Genomic DNA, 21,135 nt, shown 5'->3' on the forward strand with positions numbered 1-21,135 from the left:
TCATTTTTATTGGGAAAGTGCTATTTAGTTAATTCTTTTTGAAGATGATTAATAGATAAATTCCTCACGTCCATAAATTTATTTTAGAATTTTTGGGGTTCCAGATCTTGCGCTAGATACAGATTACTAAAAACTGTTCTGTTTTTGACAGATTCTGTTTTTCGTGTGTTGATTGCTTATTTTGATGAATCTATGGCTAGTAAAATAGTTTATGAACCATAGAGAATTTAGAATAAAGTATGTATAACACCAATATAAATAAAGAATGAGTTCATTACAGTACCTTGAAGTGGTCTTTTATTTTCTTTCGCTAACGGAGCTCACGAGATTTTCTACTTTAAGTTTTGTGTTGTGAAGTTTTCAAGTTTTGGGTAAAGATTTGATGGATTATGGAACAAGGAGTGGCAAGAGCCTAAGCTTGGAGATGCCCATGGAAACCCCAAGATAATCTAAGGACACCTAAAAGCCAAAGCTTGGAGATGCCCCGGAAGGCATCCCCTCTTTCGTCTACTTCTATCGGTAACTTTACTTGGAGCTATATTTTTATTCGCCACATGATATGTGTTTTGCTTGGAGCGTCTTGTATGATTTGAGTCTTTGCTTTTTAGTCTACCACAATCATCCTTTATGTACAGACCTTTTGAGAGAGCCATACATGAGTTGGAATTTGTTAGAATACTCTATGTGCTTCGCTTATATCTTTTGAGTTATATAATTTTGCTCTAGTACTTCACTTATATATTTTGGAGCACGGTGGTGGATTTGTTTTATAGAAACTATTCATCTCTCATGCTTAACTTAGATTATTTTGAGAGTCTTAATAGCATGGTAATTTTCTTAAAATCCTAATATGCTAGGTATTCAAAGTTAGTAAAATTTTCTTAAGAGTGTTTTGAATACTAAGAGAAGTTTGATGCTTGATAATTGTTTTGAGATATGGAGGTAATAATATCAAAGTCGTGCTAGTTGAGTAGTTGTGAAATTGAGAAATACTTGTGTTGAGGTTTGCAAGTCCTGTAGCATGCATGTATGGTAAACGTTATGCAACAAATTTGAAATATGAGGTGTTATTTGATTGTCTTCCTTATGAGTGGCGGTCGGGGACGAGCGATGGTCTTTTCCTACCAATCTATCCCCCTAGGAGGATGCGCGTAGTACCGAGGTTTTTGATGACTTATATATTTTTGCAATAAGTATGTGAGTTCTTTATGACTAATGTTGAGTCCATGGATTATACGCACTCTCACCCTTCCATCCTTGCAAGCCTCTTCGGTACCGTGCATTGTCCTTTCTCACATTGAGAGTTGGCGCAAACTTCGTCGGTGCATCCAAACCCCGTGATATGATACGCTCTTTCACACATAAACCTCCTTATATCTTCCTCAAAACAGCGACCATACCTACCTATTATGGCATTTCCATAGCCATTCCGAGATATATTGCCATGCAACTTTCCATCATTCTGTTCATCATGACACATTCATCATTGTCATATTGCTTAGCATGATCATGTAGTTGACATAGTATTTGTGGCAAAGCCACCGTTCATAATTATTTCATACATGTCGCTCTTGGTCCATTGCATATACCGGTACACCGCCGGAGGCATTCATATAGAGTCATCTTTTGTTCTAGTATTGAGTTGCAATCATTGAGTTGTAAATAAATAGAAGTGTGATGATCATCATTTTCTAGAGCATTGTCCCAAGTGAGGAATATAAAAAAGAGAAAGGTCATAAAAAAAAGAAGGCCCAAAAAAAAGAGAAAGGCCATAAAAAAGAGAAGGCCCAAAAAATGAGAGAAAAAGAGAGAAGGGACAATGTTACTATCCTTTGCCACACTTGTGCTTCAAAGTAGCACCATAATCTTCATGATAGAGAGTCTCTTGTTTTGTCACTTTCATATACTAGTGGGAATTTTCATTATAGAACTTGGCTTGTATATTCCAATAATGGGCCTCCTCAAGTGCCCTAGGTCTTCGTGAGCAAGCAAGTTGGATGCACACCCACTAGTTTCTTTTATTGAGCTTTAATACATTTATAGCTCTAGTGCATCCGTTGCATGGCAATCCCTACTCCTTTCATTAACATCAATCGGTGAGCATCGCCATAGACCATTGATTAGCCTCGTTGATGTGAGACTTTCTCCTCTTTTGTCTTCTCCACATAACTCCCCCCTCATTATATTCTATTCCACCTATAGTGCTATGTCCATGGCTCGCGCTCATATATTGCGTGAAAGTTTATAGGTTTGAGATTACTAAAGTATGAAACAATTGCTTGGCTTGTCATCGGGGTTGTGCATGATGAGAGCATTCTTGTGTGACGAAAATGAAACATGAATAAACCATATGATTTTGTAGGGATGAACTTTCTTTGGCCATGTTATTTTGAGAAGACATAATTGCTTAGTCAGTATGCTTGAAGTATTATTATTTTTATGTCAATATGAACTTTTGTCTTGAATCTTTCGGATCTGAATATTCATACCACAATTAAGAAGAATTACATTAAAATTATGCCAAGTAGCACTTCGCATCAAAAATTCTGTTTTTATCATTTACCTACTCGAGGACGAGCAGGAATTAAGCTTGGGGATGCTTGATATGTCTCCAAGGTATCTATAATTTTTGATTGCTCCATGCTATATTATCTACTGTTTTAGACATTATTGGGCTTTATTATCCACTTTTATATTATTTTTGGGACTAACCTATTAACCAGAGGCCCATCCCAGAATTGATAGTTTTTTCTTGTTTTAGGGTTTCGAAGAAAAGGAATATCAAACGGAGTCCAAACGGAATGAAACCTTTGGAACGTGATTTTCTCAACAGATAAGACCCGGGAGACTTGGACCCTACGTCAAGGCACGTAACAGGAGGCCACGAGGTAGGGGGGCGCGCCCTACCCTTCCAGGCGCGCCCCCACCCTCGTGGGCCCCCTGTTGCTCCACCGACGTACTTCTTCCTCCTATATATATCCACGTACCCCCAAACAATCAGGGCAGGAGCCAAAACCCTAATTGCACCGCCATAACTTTCTGTATCCACGAGATCCCATCTTGGGGCCTGTTCCGGAGCTCCGCCGGATGGGGCATCGATCACAGAGGACTTCTACATCAACACCATAGCCCCTCCGATGAAGTGTGAGTAGTTCATCTCAGACCTACGGGTCCATAGTTAGTAGCTAGATGGCTTCTTCTCTCTTTTTGGATCTCAATACAATGTTCTCCCCCTCTCTTGTGGAGATCTATTTGATGTAATCTTCTTTTTGCGGTGTGTTTGTTGAGACCGATGAATTGTGGGTTTATGATCAAGTCTATATATGAACAATATTTGAATCTTCTCTGAATTCTTTTATGTATGATTGATTATCTTTGAATGTCTCTTCGAATTATCAGTTTGGTTTGGCCTACTAGATTGATCTTTCTTGTAGTGGGAGAAGTGCTTAGCTTTGGGTTCAATCTTGCGGTGTCCTTTCCCGGTGTCAGTAAGGGCAGCAAGGCACGTATTGTATTGTTGCCATCAAGGATAACAAGATGGGTTTTTCTTCATATTGCATGAGTCTATCCCTATACATCATGTCATCTTGCTTAAGACGTTACTCTGTTTTTAACTTAATACTCTAGATGCATGCTGGATAGCGGTCGATGAGTGGAGTAATAGTAGTAGATGCAGGCAGGAGTCTGTCTACTTGTCTCGGACGTGATGCCTATATACATGATCATGCCTAGATATTCTCATAAGTATGCTCAATTCTGTCAATTGCTCAACAGTAATTTGTTCACCCACTGTAGAATAATTATGGTCTCGAGAGAAGCCACTAGTGAAACCTATGGCCCCTGGGTCTATCTTTATCATATTGTTCTCCTGCTACCTTGCTATTTACTTTGCCTTTATTTTACTTTGCATCTTTATCATAAAAATACCAAAAATATTATGTTTATCATATCTATCAGATCTCACTCTCGTAAGTGGCCTCATAGGGATTGACAACCCCTATTTGCGTTGGTTGCGAGGATTTATTTGTTTTGTGCAGGTACGAGGGACTCGCGCATAGCCTCCTACTGGATTGATACCTTGGTTCTCAAAAACCGAGGGAAATACTTACGCTACTTTGCTGCATCATCCCTTCCTCTTCGGGGAAAACCAACGCAGTGCTCAAGAGGTAGCACGGTGCTCCTGTCGTCGGCCGCTAGCGTGGCCACCGCTTGTGTGGTCGCGTTCGCGTCCGGCTATGCTGCTATTGCATCGAGAGAGGCGACTTGAGCGAGGGCGGCGACCTCGAGCTTCATCCCCGAAGACAAGCTCTCCCGCAGAGTGTTCGCACTTGCAGTCATGGCGGATGTGGTGCCAGGTAGGAGGACGATGCACTATGGTGTGGAGGTTAGCTGGGCGTTGCCGCTTTAAGTAGCGCATTCCGGTGAGGCCAAGCGTCCGGGTGCGTCATTAAGTCGCCGGAGTTGGTTCCTCGGGCACCAAGCTTCTTAACAACGACATACGAATGGACGGCATGAACGCGGGCAGCTGGCGCCGGCTGGGAACGCACCGCGCGACGACGCGAGGGACGAGGGTTTTGGTGTGCCAGGGTAGCCAGCTGCGGTCGTGGCAACGTTGGAGATGCCCTTTGCTCACATGCGATCCCCTCATGTCATTGAAAAAGAAAGACGACCAGGCATGGTCTCAGGTCCAGAGGATGCAGTTGGCCGCGCTACACCACTCCGCAGACGCGTCGCGGTGCCCCGTGCATCCTCGACGAGCTGGGCGTTGGGGTGTGTTTGGATTGTGGGCAAAGTGCACCTTACCAAAATTTTGGTCATGACCCAAAGATTGGTCTTTGTTTGGATGGTTGCCATTTTTGGCATGCCAATGAACTCTAGCCAAGTCTTTTTCATTTTTCTTGCCAATGTCGGCCAAATCATGGGCAACCAATACCTCAACCAAAATTTTGGTCATGACCCAAAGATTGGTCTTTGTTTGGATGGTTGCCATTTCTTTGGCATGCCAATGAACTCTAGCCAACTCTAGTTCATTTTTCTTGCCAATGTCGGCCAAATCATGGGCAACCAATACCTCAACCAAAATTTTGGCTACCCAATGTTTTGATGGGGCAACCTTGGGCACAAACCAAACATACCGTTGGCCGTGCCACATCACTAACGCCACCCTCAGCACACTGAAACCGACCATGTCTAGCTACGATATGAGCGTGTCGCTCACCGCGGTCGCCGTGTCCAGAGGCAGTGCTGGAGCTGCGCCCTGTTGTTGGCCCCAACGACCCACATGAATAGTTGTCGGTGGCGAGGAGGTCGTGGGCCAGCTCCTCCATTGGACTAGTCTGCCCCACATGTCGGTTTCCCTATTTTCCCGGCCATATTCGAGCGTCAGTGCTCCGAGTTGCGCATTAGGCCTTTCACTATGTAGGCCAAGCGAGACAACTTATTGTTTATTTGAGCCGTTCAAGTATAATCATGTGGTGTTTGCTTATTTCTCATTCCTCTCCAACCCTCTTCTCCATCGATCATGTCACCCTCGAGTCGAGTCCATCCTCCCGCATGCCTCATTTGAACATTCCGCCGAGTATCATTCGCATGTACCCACCCTAGTCCTCTTTCAATAGATCTCTGGACCCCGAGATGAAATCGAGAGGGAACGAGTGGGGGCACGTGATACCTAAGGCGGATTCAAAATTTTGAACCGGTGATCATAGCATCCGCAAATCATATATAAAGGGTATTCAATGTTCGTTTAATTTTTGAACGTACAATATACTCCCTCCTATCCTTTCTAGTTTACATATAAGTTTTATGTGTAGTCAAAGTATCTCTACTTTGATCAAAAATGTATCAACATTCAACAACGCCCAATCAATATTGTTAGATTCGTACGTACTGCTAGATTTGTACTCGAGATGGTTTCCAATTTGACTATTGACAAGATTAATAGTACATGAGATGTATAATGTGAAAATTATATCATTGGAAACTCCTTTCACATACGAATTTGACCGTATGCTTTGTGTAAGTTGCATGTCATATATTATTACTCTAACATTTGGTCAAAGTTAGCCTCTAAAAACGCATTAGACCCTGTATGCTTTGTGTAAGTTGCATGTCCTATATTATTACTCTAACATTTGTGTAAATTGCATGTCATATATTATTACTCTAACATTTGGTCAAAGTAGTATAGTGGAAGTGGATCCTCTGACGTAGCTATCCCTTCCTTACCCTCCCTTTCGGTCACTTACTGGCGGACCCCATGCTTGCTAGGACCCGCATGTCAGTTACTCAATGGGTTCAGCCACGTCAGGGGATCCTCATCCGTAGTATACTCCCTCTGTTTTTATTTACTCCACATAAAACGGAGGGAGTGGTGGTTTAATAAATGACGCGGGCGGGGGAGGGAGGGACGTCGGTTTGCTCTCAACTGCGGACCCACAAGCGAGCGAAAACGCAAGACGAAGCGCGTTCCATTCGGTGAGCGACGTGGAGGGTCCGGCGTGCCGGGCTGCAACGCGAATGCGACAAGAGCGATGTACAGTCAAAACCAATTGTCCAGTCATCACCGGAACCACTATTCACACTAGAACCTTCGCTGCTCGGCGTACGCCAGCCACTGCCCTAAAACCACACCAAATCTCCAGCCCATTCCCCCACCTTTCGATCCCCTAGCCCGCATCAAGCGTCCCCTAGTTCGCCAGAAAGCCATGGCGTGCCGCAAGATCACTTACTACAAGATGCTGACGCCGGAGCGCCCCGCAGAAATCGCGGTGGCGGTCGGCGCCACAGACATCCGTTCCCAAGCTCGCTTTGCGGCGGGCCAATCCCCAAGTTCTCTGGAGCCAAGCTACAAGGAGGAGGAAGCCGATCCAATGTTCATGGCGGAGGTCGCGGTGCAGAAGGCCCCCGATGGGTATGAGACGATGGACGTCAACTTCGTGCCAGCGTCCGAGTCCCCCATGGTGCAGGCGGACCAACGGTTCAACATGGCGATACTAAAGGAGGACCAGGAGGCAGAGGCTCAACTTGACGCAGAGCGCGCGCATGCCACTGCCATCGAGGCTCTCCTGCAGGCGGAACCGGATGTTGTGGATGTGAACCGGGCAGCGGAGGCTCAACTTGAGGCAGAGCGTGCGGATGCCGCTGCCATCGAGGCCCTCCTGCAGGCGGAACCAGACATCCTGGACTTGAACCGGGCGGCAGAGGCTTGACTCGACGCAAAGCGCGCGGATGCCTCTCTCATCAATGCCCTCCTGCAGGCGGAACCGGACGTCCTGGACTTGAACCGGGCGGCGGAGGCTCGACTCGACGCGGAGCGCGCGGATGCCGCTGCCATCGAGGCCCTGCTGCAGGCGGAACCGGACGTCATTGACTTGAACTGGGCTGTGCTCTCGTCCGTGCAGAGCGCCTGCACACTCCGCTTGAACGAGTAGCTGGAGGCCGAGGACGACCACAGTGCGGAGACACACGTCGGCAGCGACGGCTGGTTCGCGCCGGCAGCCAAAGACGACGAGGCCGTCTCTTTCCACGAGCAGTGATAGTTTTTCTTTATGTTGTTGTTTTTATGGATCTTTTGTTGTGTAAAAACATATATTTGTTATGCAAGTCACCTGACTTGGGTCAGTCTACCATTTCAGGCGGTTGGATGAATATCCTACGTCTCCTAACCCTTCTTTCCTTCTTCCTCACCTCTTCTTCTTCCCCAACAGACCACCACACGGGCCGTACGGATACTCCCCAACATGCGGTTATATAAACATACTCTATGAACGAAAATTATGTGTCAGCGATAGGATGGCTGAGTTTGGTTTGTTCACATGGGACAGCACGTGTCAGTGAGGGTGTGTTCCCTTGGTTGGGTTTGCGTCATGCAGGAGCGACTGTGTGAGGGTGCCGTGCAACCGCGACGTGCAGGAGCGACCGTGTGAGGGTGCGGTGCGACCGCGATAGCCATGCGCAAGTGTACCTCCTTCTCATTTTGAAAACTTTAGGCAAGTTTGGCAAAAATGTGTGGCGAAGTTTGGCAATGCAAGGCCTAGACCCAAACAGGATAAGTACGTACGTACTAGGAGTATTAGTGTTAAAAAAGAAAGGTGGGGTTTTCCTTCGCGGGATTTAATCGATACAAATGCTCATTTCACGTGTCAATTAATGCGTATTTTTTTCTCCAAAGACCAAAGAGCTAACCATCTCACTCCTCATCGCTTGATTAATGCAGCGCCATGCAATCCAACCTTCTCACTTCCGCATGTGTGCACGTCGTCTCTCTCTCTCTCCCCTGTCCATCTCTCTGCATACATGTGCCTCTCGCTCTCTCTACTGTTTCTGCATGCAAGCAGCTCTCTCTGCCTTGGGAAGATGCGACGCACATGGGAAAGAGAGATGGGATTACTGCAGGCACGCATGCGGTGGAAAGGGATGGAGGGCCCGGTTGGAAAGAGCAGCGAAAAAATGCCAATGCGCAGAGCATTGCGGGGAAAACAAAATTTTCTTAGACGCAGACAAAAAAGGACCGGAGGGAGTACTACTAGGAGTACTAGTGCGGTGAGATGGTTTCTTGAAGAAGATGATGGAGAAGCGGAGTCAGCAAAGAGTGAAATGATGGTTGCTTCGTCCGTGCTTTTGTGATTTGACGCCTCACTGCTTTGTGATTTGTGATAGAAGGGACAGGGGAGTAGACTCTGTGCTCTATAATGTACTACATGCGTCCAAGCATGGGAGAAAGAGGAGAGACATTGCATTTTTTCTATTCCTTCAATCAATCAATCAGGGAGCTTCGGTTCCATCTTTTTGGCTTTGGCAACACCATCCACAATGGTTCCCACGATGCCAAAAGCTATTTTCACATTTGGCTACACATTGTGGATGCCCTTAACCGTACCACTTGGTTTTGCTCCTGTGTGCTATCTATACAAATCTCAATTATATTGATCTAAAAACTATAGAATCAAGATTAGTAAAAAGGAGGTGATTTTGCCCCGCGGATGGCGGGGGAGGTTTCTTATTTGAGCAATGCTACATCCATTCAATGGTTTACGTAAAGTTACGAACTGATGTGATGTGGGACTATTTGATTGGATTAAAGGAGAGGATTAGGCCCACCCCACCTGAAATCAGGGGGGCATATATAGATTAGATGGACAGTATACGTAGCAGCTACGTAGCCCTTTGTAAGTCTAGGATTAGGCTTCTTATTTTCGGAGGACGTTGTCCTCGTGGTTTTCTAACATGCGGTCCCACATGTCTGTGCTTTACCAAGCCGATCCGCGTCCCACATGAGGCAGAACAACGACAGAAGCAACACATGGTTAAGTTGAAGCAGATGAGGGAGAAGCGGATTCAGCAACGAGTGAAATGATGATTGCTTTGTCCCTCCAAATTAACTGTGGGAAAGGTGCAACTTTGTGATTTGATGCCTCATTGCTCATTACTATGTCGGCGCCATGACTGGGGTGCTTCACCCCGGCTGCTCTGCACTGTATTCCGGTATGGCACGTGGACCCGGTAGCTTGATGTCCCACATGTCGGCGAAAGGGACTAGAAGATTTATGAAAGCGAGCGCTCGACTCTTACGACGGAGGAGTAGACGACACGACGGCCCAGTGAATTGTCACTTGTACTATATAGTACTATAGTTTTGCTGTTTCGCACGATCCATCGATACAAACCCGATTAAACAGGAAAGGGGGGGATTTTTCCCGCGCAGTAGATGATACTGGCCATACATTTCAAAGGCAATTTTAATGTATGCAAACTGAATAATTATAAGTAACAATATGATATCTAGTAAAACTAAAAACACATATGATTTATTGTGTTAGAGTGTAGTAGTAGTGCTGTATTGCATAGTTGTTAGATGTAACATGCGAGAACGTGTGGAGATGTAGTTTTGGAGGGCCTATAGAGAGAAAAGTGTAATACGGTCACCGAACTTCAGAATAAGCTGACTACGGTCACTATATACATTTTGCAGTGATTATACGGTCACTTGCTCACAGTTCAACATCGGATTGCACTCTGTTGACCGGCCAAATAGTATGCATGGCGCCATGTTGACTAGTTAAATTGACCACGTTCCTTGTGGGTCCCACCTGTCAGTTCGCATAGGCAAAAGGTCAGATAAACACAAATTTACGCAGGTGCGACAAGGCTCCAACCCGTGCGCGTGAATCACCTGGTTGTGTGTGTGTCTGTCAGGGCCTGATGTGTGCGCATGCACGTGTAGGTTGAGCACTTGAGCGTGAGAGTGTGTGTTGGTCGTGTGGTGTACTAGTGTGTGCATGCATGCGTGCGTGCGTGCGTGTGAGTGTTGCGTGCGTGCGTGGCTGCGTGTGTATGTGTGAGTGTTGCGTGCGTGCGTGGGTGCATGTGTTGTGTGGATGCAGTTTGTGTGCATGCGTGCGTGTGTGTATAATCACCACACTAGCTCATGTGTGTTAAAACAGACGGCTCAGCATACCAATACAAGGCCACCTTGTCCATTGTGCCCGCGGTCTTGACTTCGAACCACCGTCCAAATATTTTTTGTTGTTTGTTTTCATTCTTACTAGCAAGATGCCCGTGTATTGCACGTAACATCAAGATGCATTTGTATGACTTGTTTATCTTGTGAGAGAAAAGGATGAACGAGGGAAGGCCTTATTTGCAAATGTGGAGAGGTGTGTGGGTACCTTTTTGAAAAATTGCCATAATTTTTTTCCTATCCGTCAGAGATAAGTCAGACGGCCTATATTGCAGGCACACCATAAGAGTGTATTTTATGTATTTTATAAGAGTGTAGATGTAGAGTAGATACAAGTCGACAGGTGGGCACGATGGTAGTGAGATAATGTGATGCAACACTAGAGGTGCCACGTGGAGCGTTTAACTGGTCAACTAGTCATGTCATGAGCAAATATAGAGTTATACGGTGAGCCCATGACTGTATAATAACCACTAAATGTAAATGGTGATCGTAATGAGTGGATTCTGAAGTCCAATGTACGTATCGTGCTTTCGCTTCAAATACAATGATTGTCATTACATATATCGTGAGAGAAAGATGAAACATGCGTGAATTTTCTGGGGGCTTACTTTTAGAGGACCTGGGGATAGTTTTGTGTGCATACGTGAAAGGGGCGTACAGGGGGGTATGCGATGGAGAGAGAATGCTCTTCGTTTCTCTTTATTATGACTAACTTTGTATATAGTATAAAAATATACAAATTCACAGTGCGGAATAAATATCATTGTGGGCACCATGCAATGCAAATTAGCGTTCGTACTCCTCCATATAACTTTGTAATGTTGTATATATGTAGAAACTCTAAAATAATTTTTTGGCCACACTTTATTCAAAAGGAATGTTGTATGCGAAATAAATGTGAAGAGAGGGCTTTTTAGATCAATGGGGTACGTGATGTAACATGTGTGAATGTGTAGTTGATGCATTTGGCGGGGCCTAGAGAGGTATGTGTGTGTATTACGTATTCGAGAGAGGCATGGATAGAGGGGCCGACGGGGGGGCGTGGGAGAGATAGCACGAGAAATGAGAGTGGTCTAGAGAGAGAGAGAGACGAATATGACGTCACGACAAGAGATTCCATTCCCTTGAGTGTGTATATGCAAGGGGGAGGGAATAGAGGCACCAGGAGAAATTTTCTGTGTGTGTGGTGTTTGTGTTGGTATGTGTGGGTGTGAGAAGATAATGAGACGTGGGGGCAGAGGGTGTGTCACCGCGTGAGGTCCGGTGGGTCGAGGTGAGGCCCTTCGTTCGGTTCCGTCCTGCGCCACATTGGTCGGCCCGTGACGCATTTAGGAAGACCCATGGATGACTAGTCGTACAAGACAAAGATAGCAGAATTGTGAAGGACTCTGTGTCCACTGACAAAGCCGGCTAGGATTTGTAACCCTAGGTTCTCGGACTAAGGTAACCCCTTTATCTCTGATATTACTATTCATCCAACCTAACTTTAAGGGGCATCCTACAGAATGCTCTGCTAGAATCATACTCGTCGATTAGGAAGAGAGGTGTGAGACAATGCGTGAGAGACAGGCGTAAAGATAATGTGCGTACATGAGACACGTAGGCAGGTCCATGTATATAGAAAGGGTCGATGAGGATTGTGCGTGTGTATGTTTGCGAGAGGAAGAGTGCTTGTGATAAAGGTTAGTGAAACAGTTGTAAATGGTTACGAGAGGAGGGAGGGTTATATCTAGAGCATGTGTGCGAGAAAGACACCTCGGGAGAGAGTGTGTGAGCATGTGTGAGAGACCACCGATGGAGAGTGAAACTACACGTAAAAGACTGCTCTACACATTGATTAAAGATATAAATTGTATCCAAATATTAGGATGGGATCATGATATTTGCAATTCGCGTAAGGAGCGGTCATTGATCCATCAGACATCTAGATTCTATCGAATTTGAGCATGTCTATGTTATTATTCGACACAATTGATCCACATAGTTAGTATTTTGAACTCCAGACAATGCATCGCTTTAGCAATCGAATATAAACGTGAGTATAGTTCATGTTGTGTGTGTAAAGCACATTATACATACGAAAGTTACACAATGGACATTATAAATAGCTACCTATGAACTAGCATACATTTGAATTCAACTTAAGGTGGTTTAAAAAATCGAATTCAACATGAAGTCCATTCAATTATTTGAATTTGATATCATGGCATTTGTAAACCATACCTAAATTATGGGGGCACCAATCTTTGCTCTGATTTTGTACATAATAGCATATGTAGTCGTGTACAAAATAGATTCAAATTTAGCTCCTCCATTCCAAAATAATCGTAGTTATAGGATTTTCAAGTGTCAAAATTTCAAAAAGAAGCGGATAATTTAATGAGGTTTTCAAACATACAAGGTCAAATATAACGTTGTCTATTTAGGTCAATCCTCATAGTTCAAGAGTACTCTAAACGTGAATGCTTGTGTTTCAAAATTTCGAACGAAGCGCCAAAAGAGCCTCTACTCGCCCGAAACCGCGTGAGACCAATGTTTGGTAGTACAAGGAAATTACTTTTCTAATAACTCCGACCCGTGAAACCTACCGGCCCGACGTCCAAAGGTCTAAACCGGGGTAGGTTTGTAGCTTCATCTAGACGCCACGCAACCGCATCCGAAAAACATTCATACACAATGGCCGCCTAAGCACACATGCGCGCGGCCGAAATCGCTCCCGCCCACTATTTGGGACACCTGGGATTACCATCCTACCCCCGACCCGCAGTAGGTCCGAAATTTAAGAGGGGGGCAAAGTTTGTACTTTCCCCAAATTTCAAACAAGCGCGTCCCATCTTCTGTTCAAAAAAGCCAAAAACAAGCGCGTCCCAGACCGAAACATGGTTCCCCCCACCCGTCCGATTCCCCATTCGTACTCCGTGGGCGCCAAAACTACCTCTCCACCAGCCGCGAAACCCCGGCGTCCTCCGTCCGCCACCCCATCCCACCCATCAACCGCCGCCCTCCTCCATCACGCCGGAGCCGATACCCCGACGTCGTCGTCCACCGCAACCTCAACCGCAACGCCCTCCACGGCTAGTAGTTGAAGCCGAGGCCGAGCCGTCCGTACCCGAGCCAGTTCAACCACACCGTCCTGTGCCTCACCGCTGCCGCTCCAACTTCGCCACCCTCCACCGCACCGGAGCTGTTCCTGCTACGCCGTCCTTCGCCGCCTCGGATCTGCTTCCCCTCCGCCGACATACGGCCACGGCAACACAGTCAACAATTTGGCCATGGGTTCGTCCAAGCCTGCACCCTCCAGAACATCGGTTTCCCCTGGTAAAAAGAAGAAGATCGGCGCGACATGTGGAGGTGACCACACCGGCAACCGAAAAAGGTACTCCTCTTCCCTTATTCGTGCAAATCTTACGTCTCTGCTTGCACGGTATTCATCCCACAGAAGACACTAGTTGACCGCTTCTTCTTGATACTAGATGTTCCTAGTAACTCGCGATGCACAAGGTTTCTCCTCATATACTATTTCACCTTAGCTAGAGGTCCGTCGCCCCCCTGAATTTCAATTTCTGGCCAGTTGATTCCCAATTAACGGAAGCATTCCCCGGCGTAACAGGCGCTAGTACGCCTATTACGCCGGGGAAGCAGCGCCTTGGTGTTTATCTTAGGGGCGTGTGCGGCCTAGAGCTACTGGCGCCCGATCTGGAGGTCGGCCGGGATTAAAGGGATGGCCTGGGGGCGCTGCCAAGCACGGCGGTGGTGTGAGGTCGATGGGAGGGCGGGGCGGCGGAGGCAGGGGTCTGGGCCGGTGGTCGCTGGCGGTTCGAGAAAGATCGTCAACAGTGACTGGCGGGAGGTAGACGAAGGCCATCTGCCCGTTCCTTATAGATCGGACGGTTCATTAAAAAAATCGACTGACCTATTTATTTTCAGTCGACTGTTATCTTAGATATGACCACATGTGGTGGTGTGCTGGAGGAGTACCTGCATTTCCTGTGCTCATATATTACAAAATCATACGGAGTAGAATCTAATTTTGTTTGCCATGCAATGTTGTAGAGCTATCATATGTCTCCTGTCATTTATTTTTCAGCCACCTGCTATCTGCTACTTTTACAGTGCACTAGTTCTGCACACACTTCACCCTTACTCTCACTATTGTGTTTTTATGCAAGGGTATTTCAGACTCTGCTGCCATGAGAGAAGCCAAAAAGAAAAGAGAGAAGTCGCTCCAGCTTCGTATGCGGGTAGGCAAGACACGTTACAGCGCTATAAAGGGTGCAGTGTCAGCAGATGGAGACGGTAAACGTAGCTCTGGAGTTGATGACCTCGCTCGCAATGAACCACCATCCCAGGTGCTTGCTTTAACTTCGCGGTGTCATATGTGGTTGCATGTTCCATATGGTGTCTAGCTTGTATTCGAAAGGCCGAAGTCGGTAAGATAAGGAAAGATATTTTTTTACATGAACCACCATCCCGTGAGCACCAGAAGACAAATAGCTAGTCAGGGCACTGGCCGAGCCAGTGACAAGCCCAGCAAAGATAGGCATCACCTGGAAGCCAACTAAAAAGCTGCGATGGTGGCGAAGCAGCCCGCCTCCCACCAGGCTCTCAGGTCCTAGATGATCATGCTCACCACTCCAGCCGGATGTCTAGCTTGTATTGCTTCCAATTTGGTTAAATTGCATCTGCTTAGCTTACACATTATACCTTTGAATATGACATGCCTTTCTGTTTTTGGTACATACTAGTACATCTGTGTATTAACCATGTTCTTACATCAAACTAATGTTCTTGTGTATCCCTCATCAATCACTTATGACGAGGCAGGCAGGCAAGGGGACTACTCCTCATTTAAAGAATGCAGCGTCAGCCTCCCGACATGATTCTCAAGAAACAGAAATGCTAGATGAAGATAGTGAACGTAGCTCTGTAGTTGATTACAGCATTTCCCCTACACTAGCATCGCAGGTGCTTGCTCTAACTTGGCAGCGTGATATGTGGTTGCATGTTGCATATGGTGTCTAGATTGTAATTCTTCCAATCTGGTTAAACTGCATGTGCTAGTCTGCTTAGCTTATACATTATACCTGTTAATGTGACATGCCTTCCTGTATTTAGTACATAGTACATCTGTCTATTAAGCATGTCCTTACATAAAACTATTGTTTTTTTGTATCCCGCATCAATCAACATGACGAGACACCTTTAGTATATGCAGTGCGATATTAGTTGCATCTTTCATATGATTTATAGCATGCGCTGCTTCTAATTTGTTGAAATTCCATTTATGATGGGACGCTTTTAACTTGGCAGAGTCATATTGGTTGCATCTTTCATGTGGTGTCTAGCTTGCATTGCTTCTTATTTGCTGGAATGGTTTCTGCTTAGTTTACACAAACAGTTGTGAACATGCCATGCCGTCCTGTTTTTCGTACATATTCCATCCTGGTATCATGTGTTTGCCTTACATCAAAGTAGTGATTGTCAGTATCATGCATGAATGAGTTCTGAAGAGAGAATTTTATTGCTTTTTCTTGTCGGTTTTACTTGACAATTCAAAATCAATAAAGCGGAAGGAAGTTAGCAAGGCAGCGGATAAAGGTGCTCCTTCCGAACGGAGGGCCTCTACAGTTTCTACTCCTCCACACCCCCAAGATGATTTCCAAGACAACACATGCATAGACACTCAACAAAGCTGTGTTTATGATGAGCACGTCTCCCCTAGTGCAGCATCACCGGTGCTCCCTCTAACTTGGCACTGTTATATGTGGTTGCATGTTATGTGTGATGTCTAGCTTGTATTGCTTCTAATTTTGTTGAATTCCATCTGCTTACTTTACACATTATACTTGAATAAGACACGTGTTCCTGTTTCTAGAACATACAATATCTGTCTATCACACCATGTTCTTACATCAAATTACTACTGTTGTGTAACCTGCAACAATCACTTATCATAAGACACGTTTGACTTCGGAGTGTGATATAGGTTACATCTCACATTCTTTTCTAGCTTGTACTACTAATTTGTTGAAATGGCACTTATGACGAGACAGTTTTAACTTGGTAGAGTGATATTCGTTGCATCTTTCATATGGTGTCTAGCTTTCATTGCTTCTAATTTGTTGAAATGCCTTCTCCTTAGTTTACACATCATAAGCTGTGAATATGCAATGGCACTAATGACGAGAGACCTCTAACATGGTAGTGTGATGTTGTTTGCATCTTGCATATGATTTATTTCTTGTACTGCTTCACATTTGTTTAAACGCCATTTATGATGAGACACTGTTAACTTGGCAGAGCGATATTTGTAGCATCTTTCATATGGTGTCTACCTTCCATTGCATTGCTTCTAATTTGGTGAAATGTCTTCTTCTTAGTTTACACATCATAGTTCTGGTTATCTCTTCCGTCCTGTTTTTCATACATATTACATCCTCCTATCATGTGGTTGTCTAACATCAAAGTTCAGTTCGTCTGCATCACGCATCAATTTGTTCTGAAGAACTAAATTGTTATTCGTTTTTCTTGTCGGCTTGACTTAACATGGCACAGAGAAAGAGGAAGAAACACAGAATGGCAGGGAATGAGAAGCGGATGAATCCTGCAGATTCTGCTGGTACTGATGGTGCAATAGAAGGTCAAAGTCCAGCGGAAAATTCTACAAACACGGCATCCCATGCTACACGAGTTGCAAAAAAAGCCAAACAGAAACAAATAGCTGCCACCAAACAAGCAGAGACAGCCCTAGTTCTTGCAACACCTACCACAGTACTACCAGCTGCACGACTTACTCGTGCGTCAACTGAGCTAGCAGCACGTTCCCAAGCTCCCTTGCCACCTGACACTACTTCCCAAGCACTCTTGACACAAGACGAGTTGGCAATATCAGATGAACCTTGTGAGCTTCAACAGCAAGAAGGTAGTTGCTGGAGTCAAGTTACAGTTGCATGCTTCTTTATATGTAGTCTCACAGTTTGATGTACACTAACACTTCCTATGTTCGTTGTTGGACTAGCACCTAGGCGCAAGAGGAAACAAACATCAGGGATAATGCTCGATAGGTTAACTAAATCTAGAGGAGGAAGAATGGAGATCCGTTTTGAGGCAGGTTTAAAAAGGCCACGTGATGCTACAGAGTCAGCCAAGTTAGTATCAGAGGCAGCGGTTGCCGTTAGGTGTCATGTACGTATCCTCCCAACATGGATTCAGTACAGGAATGACAAAGACGAAACCCAGTTCAACACCTTCCTCGACCATTTATCTGTAAGTATGGTTATGTATGGAAACTAGTAATATCGTCTTGCTCTGTCCCATACTTTCTAGGTTGCTGATAATGAGACTCCCATAATTTTCAACAGATGAGGTTCAAGTTGGATAGCCAAGATGATGCAACCAGACAAGCTTGCACCCATGTTTTCAAGTCTGCTCTGCGACAGTATCGGTATAACTTGAGGAAAACTCACTTTGAAGGCAAGGCTAACAGTGAACTTTCCCAAACATCTCCAGTGGAAAATATATCGGATGAAGACTGGAGGGGCCTTGTTAAACACTGGTCTGATCCGAAGTATCAGGTACATTATATATATGTGATCAGATCACATGTTGAAGTCCTATTTACGCATGTGCCACACAAATCTATCTTCTTGTAGGTGAACTGTTCAAAGAACAAGGCCAACCGTACGAAAGTGAAATTCCAACAGACGACAGGATCTCGTAGCTATATTGCACACTGCGAGGCTCTTGTAATTAGCTGCTGTTTCACTCTTTTCGCTGTACCATATTATCAGATCTATATTGACTTGTTCGAAATGCAGAGGAAAGCCCGCAAGGACCAAAAAGTACCTGAACCAAATGCTGTGGAAATCTTCAAGGACTGTCACACCAGCAAGAAGAAGGGCATGACTACACCAGTCAAAGCCGCTGTTGTAAGTCCTTAATCCTCATGCCTTTTAACTACTACTTACTCTGACTTGTGCCTTGAACTGCATGGTTTGCAGCCAATGTCTATTACTCTTTTCAATTTTATACACAATTGTCTTAGCGTATCATTGCACCTTACAAGGTTTAAAAGAGAGGAGTGATGTTCCTTTGATCTTGACCCGTAATCTAGTTCCGTGCTGGACTTGCCCACACAACGTTACAATTGCCTGTTTGTCTGTTCTCAGTTGTTTTGTGATATGAATGATGTCATACTATGCTTACCGTATTATAAACTTCGTCTCTTTATCCTTAGCCCTCAATACAATGTGAAGAAATAGACAATACATTAGCGATGGTACATGGTCATATGTTTGGAACCTGGTTTTATTATGTACTTTGCAATAAAATACAACTAATATTTTACATGGGTTCACCAGAATAAGTTCTGTATATAGACCAAAGCTATTTTGTTTGGTTTTGCTGCCTCCTTAATATCTTCTGTTCTGGTACTACTAATGTAAAACCTCAACTTTTCAGCGAGCTATGGAAAAAATGGTGGAACCGCCACCTTCTGAAGGTGGCGAGGCAACTATAACCGCAATGTCAGCTCTTGCTGCAGTGGGTCAGTACCTGTCCACTAACAGTGCCAAAAGCACGTTCCTGCGTAATACTGGGTTGGTTGTTAAGGCAATATCGTCCAAACTGCCTCATGATCAAGATATGCAAGCTCAAAGCAATGTTGTATCTGCGCTCCAGACACAAGTCCATTCCCTAACAGAGACCCTTTGTGAAACAAGGAGAAACATTGCTCAATGTCGTCAAGATATGCATGGTTTTGAAACCAGACTATCAGACATTTGCTATGTTGTTCAGGAGCCTAGGGGAAATGAAGGCGAGGGTTATGGTGCTCCATCGGACAATACAGCATGAAAACGTAACAGTCAGGTCAAATGAACTGAGCTTCTGAACTTCTGGTGGTGCATTTATCTGCTAGACTGTTAAGTTTTATGCCAACCTTCCTTTTGTTATATAGTTGTAATTTGTTTTGGTGCGATACAAAATTTATTCTTAACGTGCAGCCACCGGCTGAAGAAAACAGCAAGCCATTTTTGTATAGTGTAGGGTGTTCCCTATATTTGCACTGGTGGCGATCTTTGATGCCGAGTGGATGTAATCTGTGCAATCGCCTTAATAGCCTAGCGTTAGTTTCGGCCTTATTTATTTCCTAGTCTTCTTTTTCCCTGGTTTGCTAGTGGCCGCAACTACCATGGGCCATATACGGGCCGTAGGATCCATGGGTCTCCTACGGGCCGTCGATAAATGGGCCTGTAATCGGTGGGCCTCGGGCCGTCGGATAAATGGGTCTACATGGGCCGTAATCGGGCGTAATTGGTATCGGCCCAGCACGGTAACAGGCCGTTAACAGGCCGTAGGACAGCAAAGGCTTAATTCTGTCACAGGCATAACGGGTCGTTAATGGGCCAGAATATAGGACGGGCTGGAAACGGCGCAACGGGTTAACAGGCCAGAAACGGGCCGACTCTTGCCATGGGCCGAATTTGGCCCATTAGGGTAACAGGCCAGTAACGGGCCGACTCTTGCCATGGGCCGAATTTGGCCCATTAGGGGAACAGGCCAGTAACGGGCCGACTCTTGCCATGGGCCGAATTTGGCCCATTAGGGGAACAGGCCAGTAACGGGCCGGAAGTAATCGAGGGCCGAAAAGGAGCCCAAGAACGTATGGGCCGTCAATAGGCCGAAAGCTAACACGGGCTGGAAACGGCCCATGTAAATCACGGGCCGTTAACGGGTATAAAGAAAATTACTGTTCATTATGGGCTAGAGTCACCGTGGGCCTGTAAAGGGCCGAAAGATACGAAGGCCTCATATGGGCCGAAAGACGTCGTGGGCCATACATGGGCCGAAAGTGAAATGGGCTGGTGTTATACTCGACGGCCCACATGATGTTGTTGGGCCAATTTCCTTTAGGGCCTAACGGGCCGTGAGTTAACGGGCCGTAAAATGGGCTATTTGCGAAGAGACCGTTAACAGGCTTTTCATGGGCCAACCCGTTAACTTTTGACCAAGTCAAACGGGCTGGCTTTGTAAGCTAAATGGGCCAGTGGTGGGCCGTGGCACGTGTCGACATATCATAGGCGCCTATCTGACCCACTGACGAGCTGACATGTGTTTTGTCCAGCCAATAAGAATTTTACACATGGAAATTTCCCATTGGTCGGGGCTGTTAATGGGTTATCGGATCCAAAACCCGACTCGATAGCTTAACGGCGTTCCGTTACGGTAGAAGCCACGTGTCGGTCACCCTTGACGAAAGCACTTCTGTGACGTGCGATTTATCGTCATGGAAGTTGACACTTCCGTGATGATAATTTTGGTAATGTCATGGAACACTTCTACGACAGCACGGGTATGACTATCTTGATTCTGTCATAAAATCGTCAGGGATGTACATGCATGACAAAAAACGCGACCTACTGTGACAAATACGTATCATCACGGAAGTGTATTTTTTTGTAGTGGCAATCTTATTTACTTGTTTCTCTGCATACCACGTTGAACCATGGATTCAACGTCTTAACAATGGACCTAAAGCCAGGATATTCAACAAAAGAGAAAGGCAATTCATGTAGCACAATCAACTTTGCCAGTGCTCTACGTGCACGCCCTTGGTCAAACTTCCACTCTGGATCAGTTGCATTATCAGTTCGTCTCTTGGCAACCATACC

The sequence above is a fragment of the Triticum aestivum genome, chromosome 3A (genome assembly GCF_018294505.1).
Source record: "Triticum aestivum cultivar Chinese Spring chromosome 3A, IWGSC CS RefSeq v2.1, whole genome shotgun sequence".
Lineage (NCBI taxonomy): Eukaryota > Viridiplantae > Streptophyta > Magnoliopsida > Poales > Poaceae > Triticum > Triticum aestivum.